This window comes from Macaca nemestrina, chromosome 13 (assembly GCF_043159975.1).
Source record: "Macaca nemestrina isolate mMacNem1 chromosome 13, mMacNem.hap1, whole genome shotgun sequence".
NCBI classification, from domain to species: domain Eukaryota; kingdom Metazoa; phylum Chordata; class Mammalia; order Primates; family Cercopithecidae; genus Macaca; species Macaca nemestrina.
In genome coordinates, this window is record NC_092137.1 from 66,345,875 (window position 1) to 66,356,493 (window position 10,619).

Here is a 10,619-nt window from a genome sequence, read left to right on the forward strand (position 1 = left end):
AAACTGCCCTCTGCCTCTCCTTGTTGTAATGTTTCACCTTCTGCATGATTCTTTCTGTTTCACTGAAGGCTTCTTCTTGGTTTTATGTATCTATTCCCATGGCTATCTCTGACCTTGGTGTCACCTACTACTGTTTTGCTGATGAAACCACTGCCATGTTATAATCTAACCATGTCTTCCTCTCCTTCTGGGTCTCTCAGAGTCCTTGTTATTCAGGTGGCTTAGCATTTTACAGTCCTCCAGGTCTCTAGTTTCTCTTATCTTCACTTTCTTCCCTAATCATCCTAGTCTCATGGTCCATTTAAAACCACTCTGTTGCAAGCCTCTCCACTCCTTGGGTTCAATATTCTTTGATCACATAGGCTGAGTAAAACTCGGAACTGTGGATTCTCACTATCTGTCATCTCCATGCCAGACTGCTGAGTAAATGGGCTGCTAAAAATTCAAGGTCTACAATCTCAATGTGCTTGGCAGTTCTTTATGTTTTCCTAATCAGCTGTGTATCTCTTTATCCTAATTTTCATGACAACTATGACAAAGATCCTCCACCTAGCCAACAATCTTCTCCTTCCTCTTAGTAGATGGCATTGTGTCTGACTTCCCAGAGAAAATAGAAGGCGTAAAATAGTATGTCTCTACCTTCCAAATAGACTTATCTGCCTGTATTCATGCCTATCTTGCCCCTACCAAGCCAGCCTCCTCTCTGCTGAGGGAAATCTTTCTAAAGTTCAAATATGACCACATTGCTCCCTGCCCAATACTCCAGATCTAAAATGGTTCTTAGTGATCTAGCTCCTGTTTGCCCTTCCAGATTCATTTATGACTAACTCACTACCTGTACCACAGCCTCTACTTTCTAACTGCCCAGCTTTTGAAATTCTTCATATGCTCTTACCTCCTGGCCATTGCATATAATATACCTTCTGCCTAGTATTCTCTCTTCTTTTCCTCACCACCTGTGTGCAGTTAACTCCTACTTATCTTTGATGTTTCAACTAGGATCTCACTTTCTCAAGAAACCTTTCTTGACTGCATCAAGACACCAAATATTATGTGCACTTCATCTGCTCCTCCTCCTCTTTCAGCACTTTTTGTGTATTTTCTTTGCCTGCTTGTCTTTCAAATACAGTAAGATCCTTGAAGGCAGGGACTGTTACTTATTTTCCTTTATCTCCCTAGCGTATAGAAGAGCACTTACTCCATGGCTGACACTCAATAAATATTTGCAGGATTAAGACTGAATGAATAAGATAATGTGTTAGCTACATCTGGAAAGATTGAAACTTGAAAGATAGCAGCATAAAGAACCATGGAAAGGACGTGCCTGGAAGAAAGTATTGACTGAGCAAGGTAACTCATGGGGCAGTGTCTCAGGAAGGGGCAGAAATTTAATGAGAAGGATGAATAGAAGCCTGGAGACTTTTTGAGATTTATAAGGTTTGAGTGTCTAGATGCCATTGAGGAGAATTAAACTACCATTTCAGTGGACCAACAACAGATGGTTGACTGGATTGACGAGTTGTCTAATTAATGGGTCAGTTCAGTGATATAGTACAATTGACCAGGAACCTTAGATTATAAAACTCAGTGGTGGTCCAACAAATGTCCCATCAATATTCTTAAAATAAGGAACAGTTAAGGAGCTGCAGAGTATTAAATCTCTCTCACCAAGTCTTTCTTTAATTCAGGAAAGTTCTTAGTGATTGTCTCTTCACATTTAGCTTCTATGCCATTTCCTTCCTCTTTTCTGAAACTGGGATATTGGGGCAGAGATCTAAAAACATTTCTGTAAAGGACTGGATAAATAGGCTGTGTCGCCCATTTAGTTCTTGTAGCAACCATTCAACCCTACCATTGTAGTTTAAAAGTAGCAATAGGTCTACTCTCTCAGCTTTGAACCCTCCCCGCTGCCCCCGTCTCTCTACAGGGGAGCTGCTTCTTCCTTCTTCTCCCTTTTTTCTTGCCTATTTAAAGTCTCTGCTCCTTAAAACCAAAAAAAAAAAGTAGTGATAAACAATATGTAAACAGACCCATGTGTTTGTTTAAAGCAGACTGATGTGGTCATTTTATTTATGGTATTCACTATGAGAATAAAGTTTTATTTATGAATACCAAAATTGAATTTTCATATAGTTTTCATGTGTCATAACATATTATTCTTTTGATTTTTTCCAACCATTATAAACTGTAAAAACCACTTAGCTCATAGGCTGTACAAAACCAGGCAGAGGGCTGTTTGGCCTGTGAGTCATAATTCACTAATCCCAGCGTTAGAACATCTCAATCTATAACCTGTATCTCTTAGCTATTCTCTCCTATTGTTCCCTGGATTTCTCTGGGCTTTGTTCTGGATGAATTCCTCAATAATATCTTCCAGTTCCAGAATTCTACTCTTGATCTTTTCCAGTCTAGATTTTAACTTGCCTTACAAGTTTCTTTTGTAATTTCTGTGACTTTATTTTTCATTTCCAAGATTTCTAATTGGTTCTTTTGCAGACTTACATAATCTTATATTATTTCTGCTTGTTCTTGTTTCATAGTTTCTTGTCTCTGATATTTTTGTGTGTGTGCATTTTTGAGACAGAGTCTTGCTTTGTCACCCAGGCTGGAATGCAGTAGCATGATTCCAGCTTACTGCAGCCTAAACCTCCCGGACTCAGGCGATCCTCCCACCTCAGCCTCTCAAGCAGCTGGGACTACAGGCACACACCACCATGCCCAGCTAAGTTTTGTATTTTTTGTAGAGATGTTGCCTAGGCTGGTCTCAAATTCCTGGGCTCAAGCAATCTACCTGCCTTGGCCTCCCAGAGTGCTAGGATTATAGTCATGAGCCACAATGCCCAATCTTTTTTCTCTTAAATAAAGACTATGACTTTATTTTTAATTGAGTAATTTAAATATACTTATTTTAAAGTCTTTGTTATGCTGTTCTATAAAATTAATTTTATCTGGCAGGAATTCATACTCCTATTGCTAATTTTTAGCTACATTTTTTTACACTGGATTATCTCACATATTTTGGAATTTTGTTATAGAAGCTCATTTTGAGTGGGCTCCTTCCCCTCCCCTCCACACCACAGACACACACACACACACACACACACACACAGACAGACAGACACACACACACACCACTTCTCTCCCTTAGTGATCACCTCTCCTTGTCTAGTGGGTTTGTGGCCTCCGCCTTACCCTTTCCTCCCTCTGCCCTAAGTTTAGGATCAGATCTTGTAATAACAGCATTTTAGTCTTCTCCTTAAGATAATATTAAGAATGTGGCAGAGCCAGGCACTAAGCCAGTGGATGGATGGCTTAGTTCCTTTCTTGTTTGTGAAGCTGATTATTATCTCTACCTAGCTCCATGTGCTCATATCCCTAATGCTAGGCACAATATGGCAGTAGTCTCCCTCCCCTACTTTCAGTCTCAACCTCTCATTTGATATGGAGCTGGGTTCCTGGCTCCGATGCTTGCTTCCAGACCTGGAACCCTGTTGGCCAGTTGCTGTAGTCAAGCCCACCACTTTGTATTTCTGGCCCAAGAATGTTTATCTTACTACTGAGCTCAGTTATGTCTTTGGATGATTTCTGAAGATTTGGAGAGAGGGATTACATCAAAGTGTTCTCACTCTGTATCATCTTGACCAGAAAAAAATTACTGGTTTAAATGCCAGAATGTAAGCAAATTGAGAGTAGAGCATCTGTCTACCCTGTTGGCCACTATATTGCTGGTATTAAACACAGAATAGCTGCTAAATTCATGTTTCTATAATAGATGACAAAGAAATAATATAGGTAATAATTAATGAACAATCTATATATGTATTAAAATCAAATCTTATTCTTTATGCAAGGTGCATTATTTTAATGACAAGCATAATTAGGACCATACTTACTCATCCATTTATCCCATGTATTCAGTGCTTGCAGGAGATATTTGTGGAAGTAGGGCAAGGCCATGTGTTCATAAGTTACTCTTCTGCCTCCTATTAGCATTAGTCTTTGCACCTGTGAGAAAAATAAATAGAACAATATAAATAAAAAAGTGCTAATTATCACTTTTATTACAACATTATTATGCTACCAGTAAGGCAGAAATAAAGGGAGCTGACGCAATGACAGAGGCATTTCTTGATGTTCAGTTACCTGCTCTTGCCATATTAGAGGCATGCATCAATATAGCAATGGAGACCTTAACTGAAGTTCTATCATTTCTGTGCTTTATAAAGTTGCTTCCTGTTTTAGTTCAGAAGCATTTATGTGACATGCATAACCAGGTCTTGAACCCCATGTCAAGACCTCTGTGAGTATAACAGTCCTAACTGTCCACTTAGGTAAATGGTCTCCAACTATCTCCATTGGCATATTAGCCTTGATGGATTCTAGAGACCAGAAGCCTGGTACGCTGGCAAGAGAAGACCCCATATTAATAAGCCTAAGACCCTCTGTTCTCTCTTCTTTGTTTAATTTGACAAGCTTCCAGAAACAAATGGTTCTTCTTCTGATTCCTACTCTTATTGTGTCCCAGAGAGTAAGGAGTTGCCACTTCTGTTGAGAACTTCTTAACACATTAAGAGACAGCTGCATTTCTTGGGGAAGGGTTACAGTCTGTCTACTGTTTGTGTCTCTGTTAGGTGTGGGTGGAGCTTGTTGAGTCCATCACAGGGGAGATTTATCTAGCAGAGATGCAGCAAATATGTGTTAGGTGTTATTAAGAGCTAGTTTGCTCCAATTCTAAACCATGCTAAGTGCTGCAGAACAATTTATATTGCCAGCTACAATAGTAATATTGGGAGCTTACTGAGATGACAGAGTAATCTTGTTAGCTAGACTACTTTTCTATATTGAAAACATAAAGTACTCTGCATCAAATCATATAATCTACATTTTCCCTTTCTCTCTTTAATTTGATTATGAACTATTACCATGCTTTGCCATAAAATATGAAAGTTTTACATTTTGATAGTTTTTCAAACGCTGATTTTACTTTCTGTGCAAATACTTCATATCTTTCCAGTATAATTATTTAGCAGCCTTTTCGGGTTAATTATTGTCATTAACAATATGAGTCCTATGAGGGAATATCAATTAAAATATGCACAGCTGAACTTTCAAATGAGTAAATAATTTAGTTTTGGAAAATGACTGGAAACAGCAGGGTAACAGTCAAAAGGGGAACAATTATTTTAATGCTTATTTGACAAATGAGTCATTTTTACAGCAAATTAGATTCTTATCATAGCACCCCTACTGGTTACCACAGGAAAGCTGTTAACATGAGTTTTTAAAATAAAAGCTGTTAAGTTATGCATGCAAAGTTAAGGAAATCATTTGTATGAAGAAAAGGTGATTAGGATATGCATTGTTCTGATGAAATACTGCCACTGGGATCTAATTAGGGCCATAAATCACGCAAAATGATGTGTGTGTATAGGGCTTGAAACATCAGAGTGATACGTGCCATTGATAGTGAGATGGATGACTTCCCCCACCTCTGACTTTCATGGCTGTCCTTGTCTTTGTGCTGGCCAGACCCTAAAGTCCTACTTCAAGTAGGATGGTGACTGAGCCATGGGAATTTACAGCTTGTAAAGGATGCTGGGGAGGTCTCCAAGATGGACTGTCATTTTTTTCTCATTAGGAAAAAACTTAGGAAAAACAGAATGGTGGCCTTCAGGATAAATAGCTTTGAGATGAGTTCCAACTTGTGCTTTGTTAGCTTAATTTTTAAAATTTATTTTTGACTCAGTAATTTTTAGAAGAAAAGAAGAAAAGAAACAAGGATGAGAGAAAGAAGGATGAAGGAAGGAAGAAGGAAAGGAAGGAAGCAAAGAAGGAAGGAAAGAAGGAAGGAAGGAGAGAAGAAAGGAAGGAGGAAAGGAAGGAAAGAAGCAAAGAAGAAAGGAAGGAAGGAAGGAAAGAGGAAAGGAAAGAAGGAAGAAAGGAAGGAACGAGGGAAGTAAGGAAGGAAGGAAAAAGGCAGGCATTTACAGAACCCATGTATTATTTCCAATATATAAATAGTACTTACTCTAGGCCTCACATCTTGAATTCAACCCAGAGTTGAGGCAAAGCCTATTTGTAGAGTTTTTGGAGTTCTGAAAGTAGATACACACATGCATCATTTTCTAGCTTTTGCTCATGTGTTTGAATTGCTTACCCCCTCATGCCATGGACATCATTCTGTGTCAAAGATTGAAACTACTTTTCTCAACTTGTGTGGGAAGTTGAGTGGAGTAAATTGGACGGACACTGCCTACTAGTTATAAAAATCAGGCTCCAAGAAATGTTCTAGTGAATCAGACTGACCCCCCGCCCCTCCCCACCAAATTATCTAGGCCAATCCCAGACCTGTAGAGTCAGCATCACCACAGGACTTCTTAGGAATGCATTCTCAGGCCCCCCAGATCTACTGAGTCAGAATCTCTGGGGTTGAGCCCAGCCATCTGTGTTTTCACAGATTCTTTAGGTGATCCTGATGCATGCTCAAGTTTGAGAAGCACTGATCTAGGCTAGTCCCTGGAAGATCTAAACTGACACTAATTCTTTCAGATGATTATAAAAATTATTCCAAGACCTCACCAGGACTTAAGTGCCCTTATGAGACATCAACCCTAATACACTTCACTTCCGTCTTCTATGTACTGCAAACTATAGGTGTGACCATGCATCTTTAGCTTAATGTTTCAGGGTCTAAATTTTTCATGGGGGAAACGAGGGAGGAAACTTGGCCTACAAGGAGGCAGGGTTTTGGACTGATTAACTTGCAACCCTGTTACAAGTTAAAAGTACTTGATTTGTCATTTTTAATATGGTTGGGAAGATTGCAACACAGCAAGAATACATATCAAGAGACACTTTCATTACAGTTTTTTTGAACTCTCTAAAAATTGTCACTCTGACTTATTTACCCCTTGTGGATTTTCTGTAGAGAGACCTTAACTTCAGGCTCTGATCTTTGCTTGGTAAACATCTACCCTTCAAGTTTAAAGAGTCTACTTTCAGGGTAGACACACTTATATCAGCTTTTTGAGAGCTCTTAGCCTTGGAACTAAGTAGCTCTGTTCCTCCCTCCTCACATTGCCCCACCCAGTGGGATTCTGACTTCATCCCTTTCTCATCATTGAGAAATATGATGCTTGTGTCTGTCTTGAAATTCCATCCAAATCACGTTCTTTTATTATGAGCCTTTGCCTCCCACCTAATGCTAGACTGGAGTGGTTTCAGTGAACTATTTTGTGTTGATAGAATGAACTTCCCCACCCAATAATTTCACTAAACCAGTTCTGCAGAAGCTTCTGGCTCATTGAGATGGGGTTGGGAGATGGGGATGAGGGAATGGAGGGGTCAAATGAGGTGTATAAAATTTTTAGCAGCTGCTAACCTGGGGGAGGGAGGGATGCAGGAGAGAAAAATTTATCAAGGCCCCAGCAGAAGAAGGTGGACATAGGGTAACATTTTGGAAGTGCTTCTTTCTGGGAGCAAAGTTTACGAGTATCTAACTCATGTCTAATTGTGCCTTGAGGAAGACCATGAAGATCATCTTTATTCGCGCTTCCAAGAGGTGTCACTTCTCTCACATGACCTCTTTATAGCTACCGCTGTTTTCCCCAACATCTTGAAAAGAAAAAAAAAAAACTATTTTCAGAAGAATCACTGTGTTTCTAGTTAGCTAGCACAGCATCAGCTAGTCAGACTTTTATTTCACAGATGGGGAACTAGAGAAAATGAAGGCCACGTGGCCAGGCATAAACTAGGCTGTCTGACTCGTGGCTCAGTGTATCGCAGGGGCTTCCAGCACCTGGCAAGACCCGTGGTCACTGTCTGTATTAGTCAGTGTTCTTCAGAGAAACAGAATCAATGGGATATAGAGAGATACATATTAGAAGAGATTTATTGTAAGAATTGGCTCATGCAGTTATGGAGGCTGAGAAACCTCACAGTTTGCTGTCTGCAAGCTGGAAAACCAAGAAAACTGGTGGTGTCATTCAGTCTTAGCTGAGTCTCAAAAACCTGAGAAGCAGTAATGCCGATATCTGAGGGCAGGAGGAGATGGATATCCCAGCTCAAGCAGGGAAAGCAAATTCACCCTTTCTCTTGACTAGTCAGGTCCTGTTCAGTCAGGTCCTCACTGGATCAGATGATGTCCACCCATACTGGTGAAAGGAATGTTCTTTACTCTGTCTGCTGATTAAAATGTTAATTTCTTCCAATCACTCGCACAGGTATATTTAGAAATAATGTTTTACCAGCTATCTAGGCATCCCTTAGCCCAGTCAAGTTGAAACACTAAACTTAACAGTCACACAATCATAATAAGCATCATTTAGATGGTTGAATCCCTAGAACAGCCCTACAAGGTAGTTCTCACCGCACAGAAGAGGGACTGAAGTTTAGCCATCTTATAGGACTTTCTCTTTATCACACAGCTGGTGGACTACAGAGCCTGGACTTTGATGCCCTCTAATGACCCTAAAGCCTGTTCATGGGACTGTGTCATTGTGTGTCCATGTGGATGATGGCTTCTAGATAAAATGAGCACCACAATTCATTTTCTCAATTTTATTGTTAATTTCTAGGCCTCATACTTTATAATATATATGCTCAATCATGACTGTAGTAGAACATGAAGGAAATGTTTTAAGGACAAGAGTTGTAGAAATTCATACAATTAAAGATTAGTCCAGTTAGAACTCCTTGTATATACATAAATAAAGGTAATTTTAAAGACTCAGTTCTTCCTCATCCCCCAGGAGATTTTCCCCACAGAAAGGACCTTCAGAGGTTCCATGTTTCTATATTTGCAGAATTCTTCACTTACTCTGTCTTTCTTTGGAAGGGATCTGACATAGCCACATAAATTTAGTATTTTACACAGGATCCTGCTTTGACAGGGAAGTCAGAATTCACAGATAATTCTGGTTTATGCTAAAACGTGGACTACTGTTAGAATTGTGTTAATTTCCAGCACCCCAGGCAGACTGAACCACATCCACTCTAAAGACCTTGCAGACAGAGGTAGTGCTCTGGCAGCAGCTCAAGAAACTAATTAAACACTTGGAGAGACACGATTTGGATTTGAGGAAGCCATTCAAGGCTAGGGCCTTAGAGTGGCCATGAGAAGGACTGTGTCCCTGAGCGTCTTTCTGCTTCTTGGCTCTTGCTATCAATTTCTGCTCACCTCAGGCCACACCTTCCCGATGGAGACTTCCAAGATCATATGAACACTATGACCAAAGAATTGGAATTCTTTTTTCCTTTTGTTTCTCCCCTTCCTCCTTTCATTTCTTCCCTCCTCTCTTCCTTCCTCTCCTTCCTTCCTTCCCTCCTCCTTTCCTTCCTCGTCTCCTTCTCTTCCTTCTTTCCTTCCTTCCTGCCTTCTCCCTTCCTTCCTTCCCTCCTCCTTTCCTCCCTCCTCTCCTTCCCTTCCTTCCTTTCCCTTCACTTCTCTTGTCCTTCCCTTCCCTTCTCTCCTCCTTTCCTTCCTCCTCTCTTTCCCTTCTCCTTCCCTTTCCCCTTTCCCTCCCTTCTCTTCCCTTCCTTCCCTCCCTTCCCTAAAGCCTGTTCATGGGACTGTGTCATTGTGTGTCCATGTGAATGATGGCTTCTAGATAAAATGAACACCACAGCTTTCCCTTCCCTTCCCTTCCCTTCCCTTCCCTTCCCTTCCCTTCCCTTCCCTTCCCTTCCCTTCCTTTCCTTTCCCTTCCTTTCCTTTCCCTCCCCTCCCCTCCCCTCCCTTCTCCTCTCTTCCCTTCCCTCCCTTCCTTCCTTCCCTCCTTTCCCTTCCTTCCTTTCCCTTCCCTTCCCTTCCCTTCCCTTCCCTTCCCTTCTCCTTCTCCTCCCTTCCCCTTCTCCTCCCTTCCCTTCCCTTCTCTTTCCTTCCCCTTCTCCTCCCTTCCTTCTTCCTTCCTTCCCTCCTCCCTTCCTTCCTTCCTTCCCTCATCCCTTCTCTCTTCCCTTCCTTCCCTCCTCCCTTCCTTCCCTCCCTCCTCCCTTTCTTCCCTCTTCCCTTTCTTCCTTCCCTCCTCCCTTCCTTCCTCTCTTCTCTCTCCCTTCCTGCTATCTTTCCTTTCCTTTTGCCCAGTTTCTGGTTTTGTCTCTCCTCTTTCTCTTTTTCCCACTTTCTTTATTTCATTGGGCTTTCAAGAATTTCTTATTTTTAAAAAGTCCATACTGAAGAAATAGTTTGTCCCTGCATAAACAGCCCCAGTGATGAGAGATCAGCCCATGAGAGTGGAACTGTTGGTATGGGTCCACTAATGAGCAGTTTAACTTTGAGAGAACCCATTACACTAAGAGTGTCTCAGTGGTCCAGTGGAGTGAATGCTGGCTGATGTTTGGAGTGAAGCAGATGTGTCCACTGGGTGACTGCCATCTGTAGTGGATGGTCTGTGTGTAGTGGATGGTCTGTGTGTGTGAGTTTCGGGAGCTTTACATTGGATGGTCTCTTTTAGATCCTAGAAATTATATTTATACAACTTCGTAAACATTACTTTCATAATCCCAAACATGGTACATCCATGTTCCCAGTGCTTTTCAGAACGATGATACCCAGAGTCAGTGTATGTCCCCTTCGATTCTTAAATCACTTCTTTTTGGCACTTTCCCTTCCCCTCTTT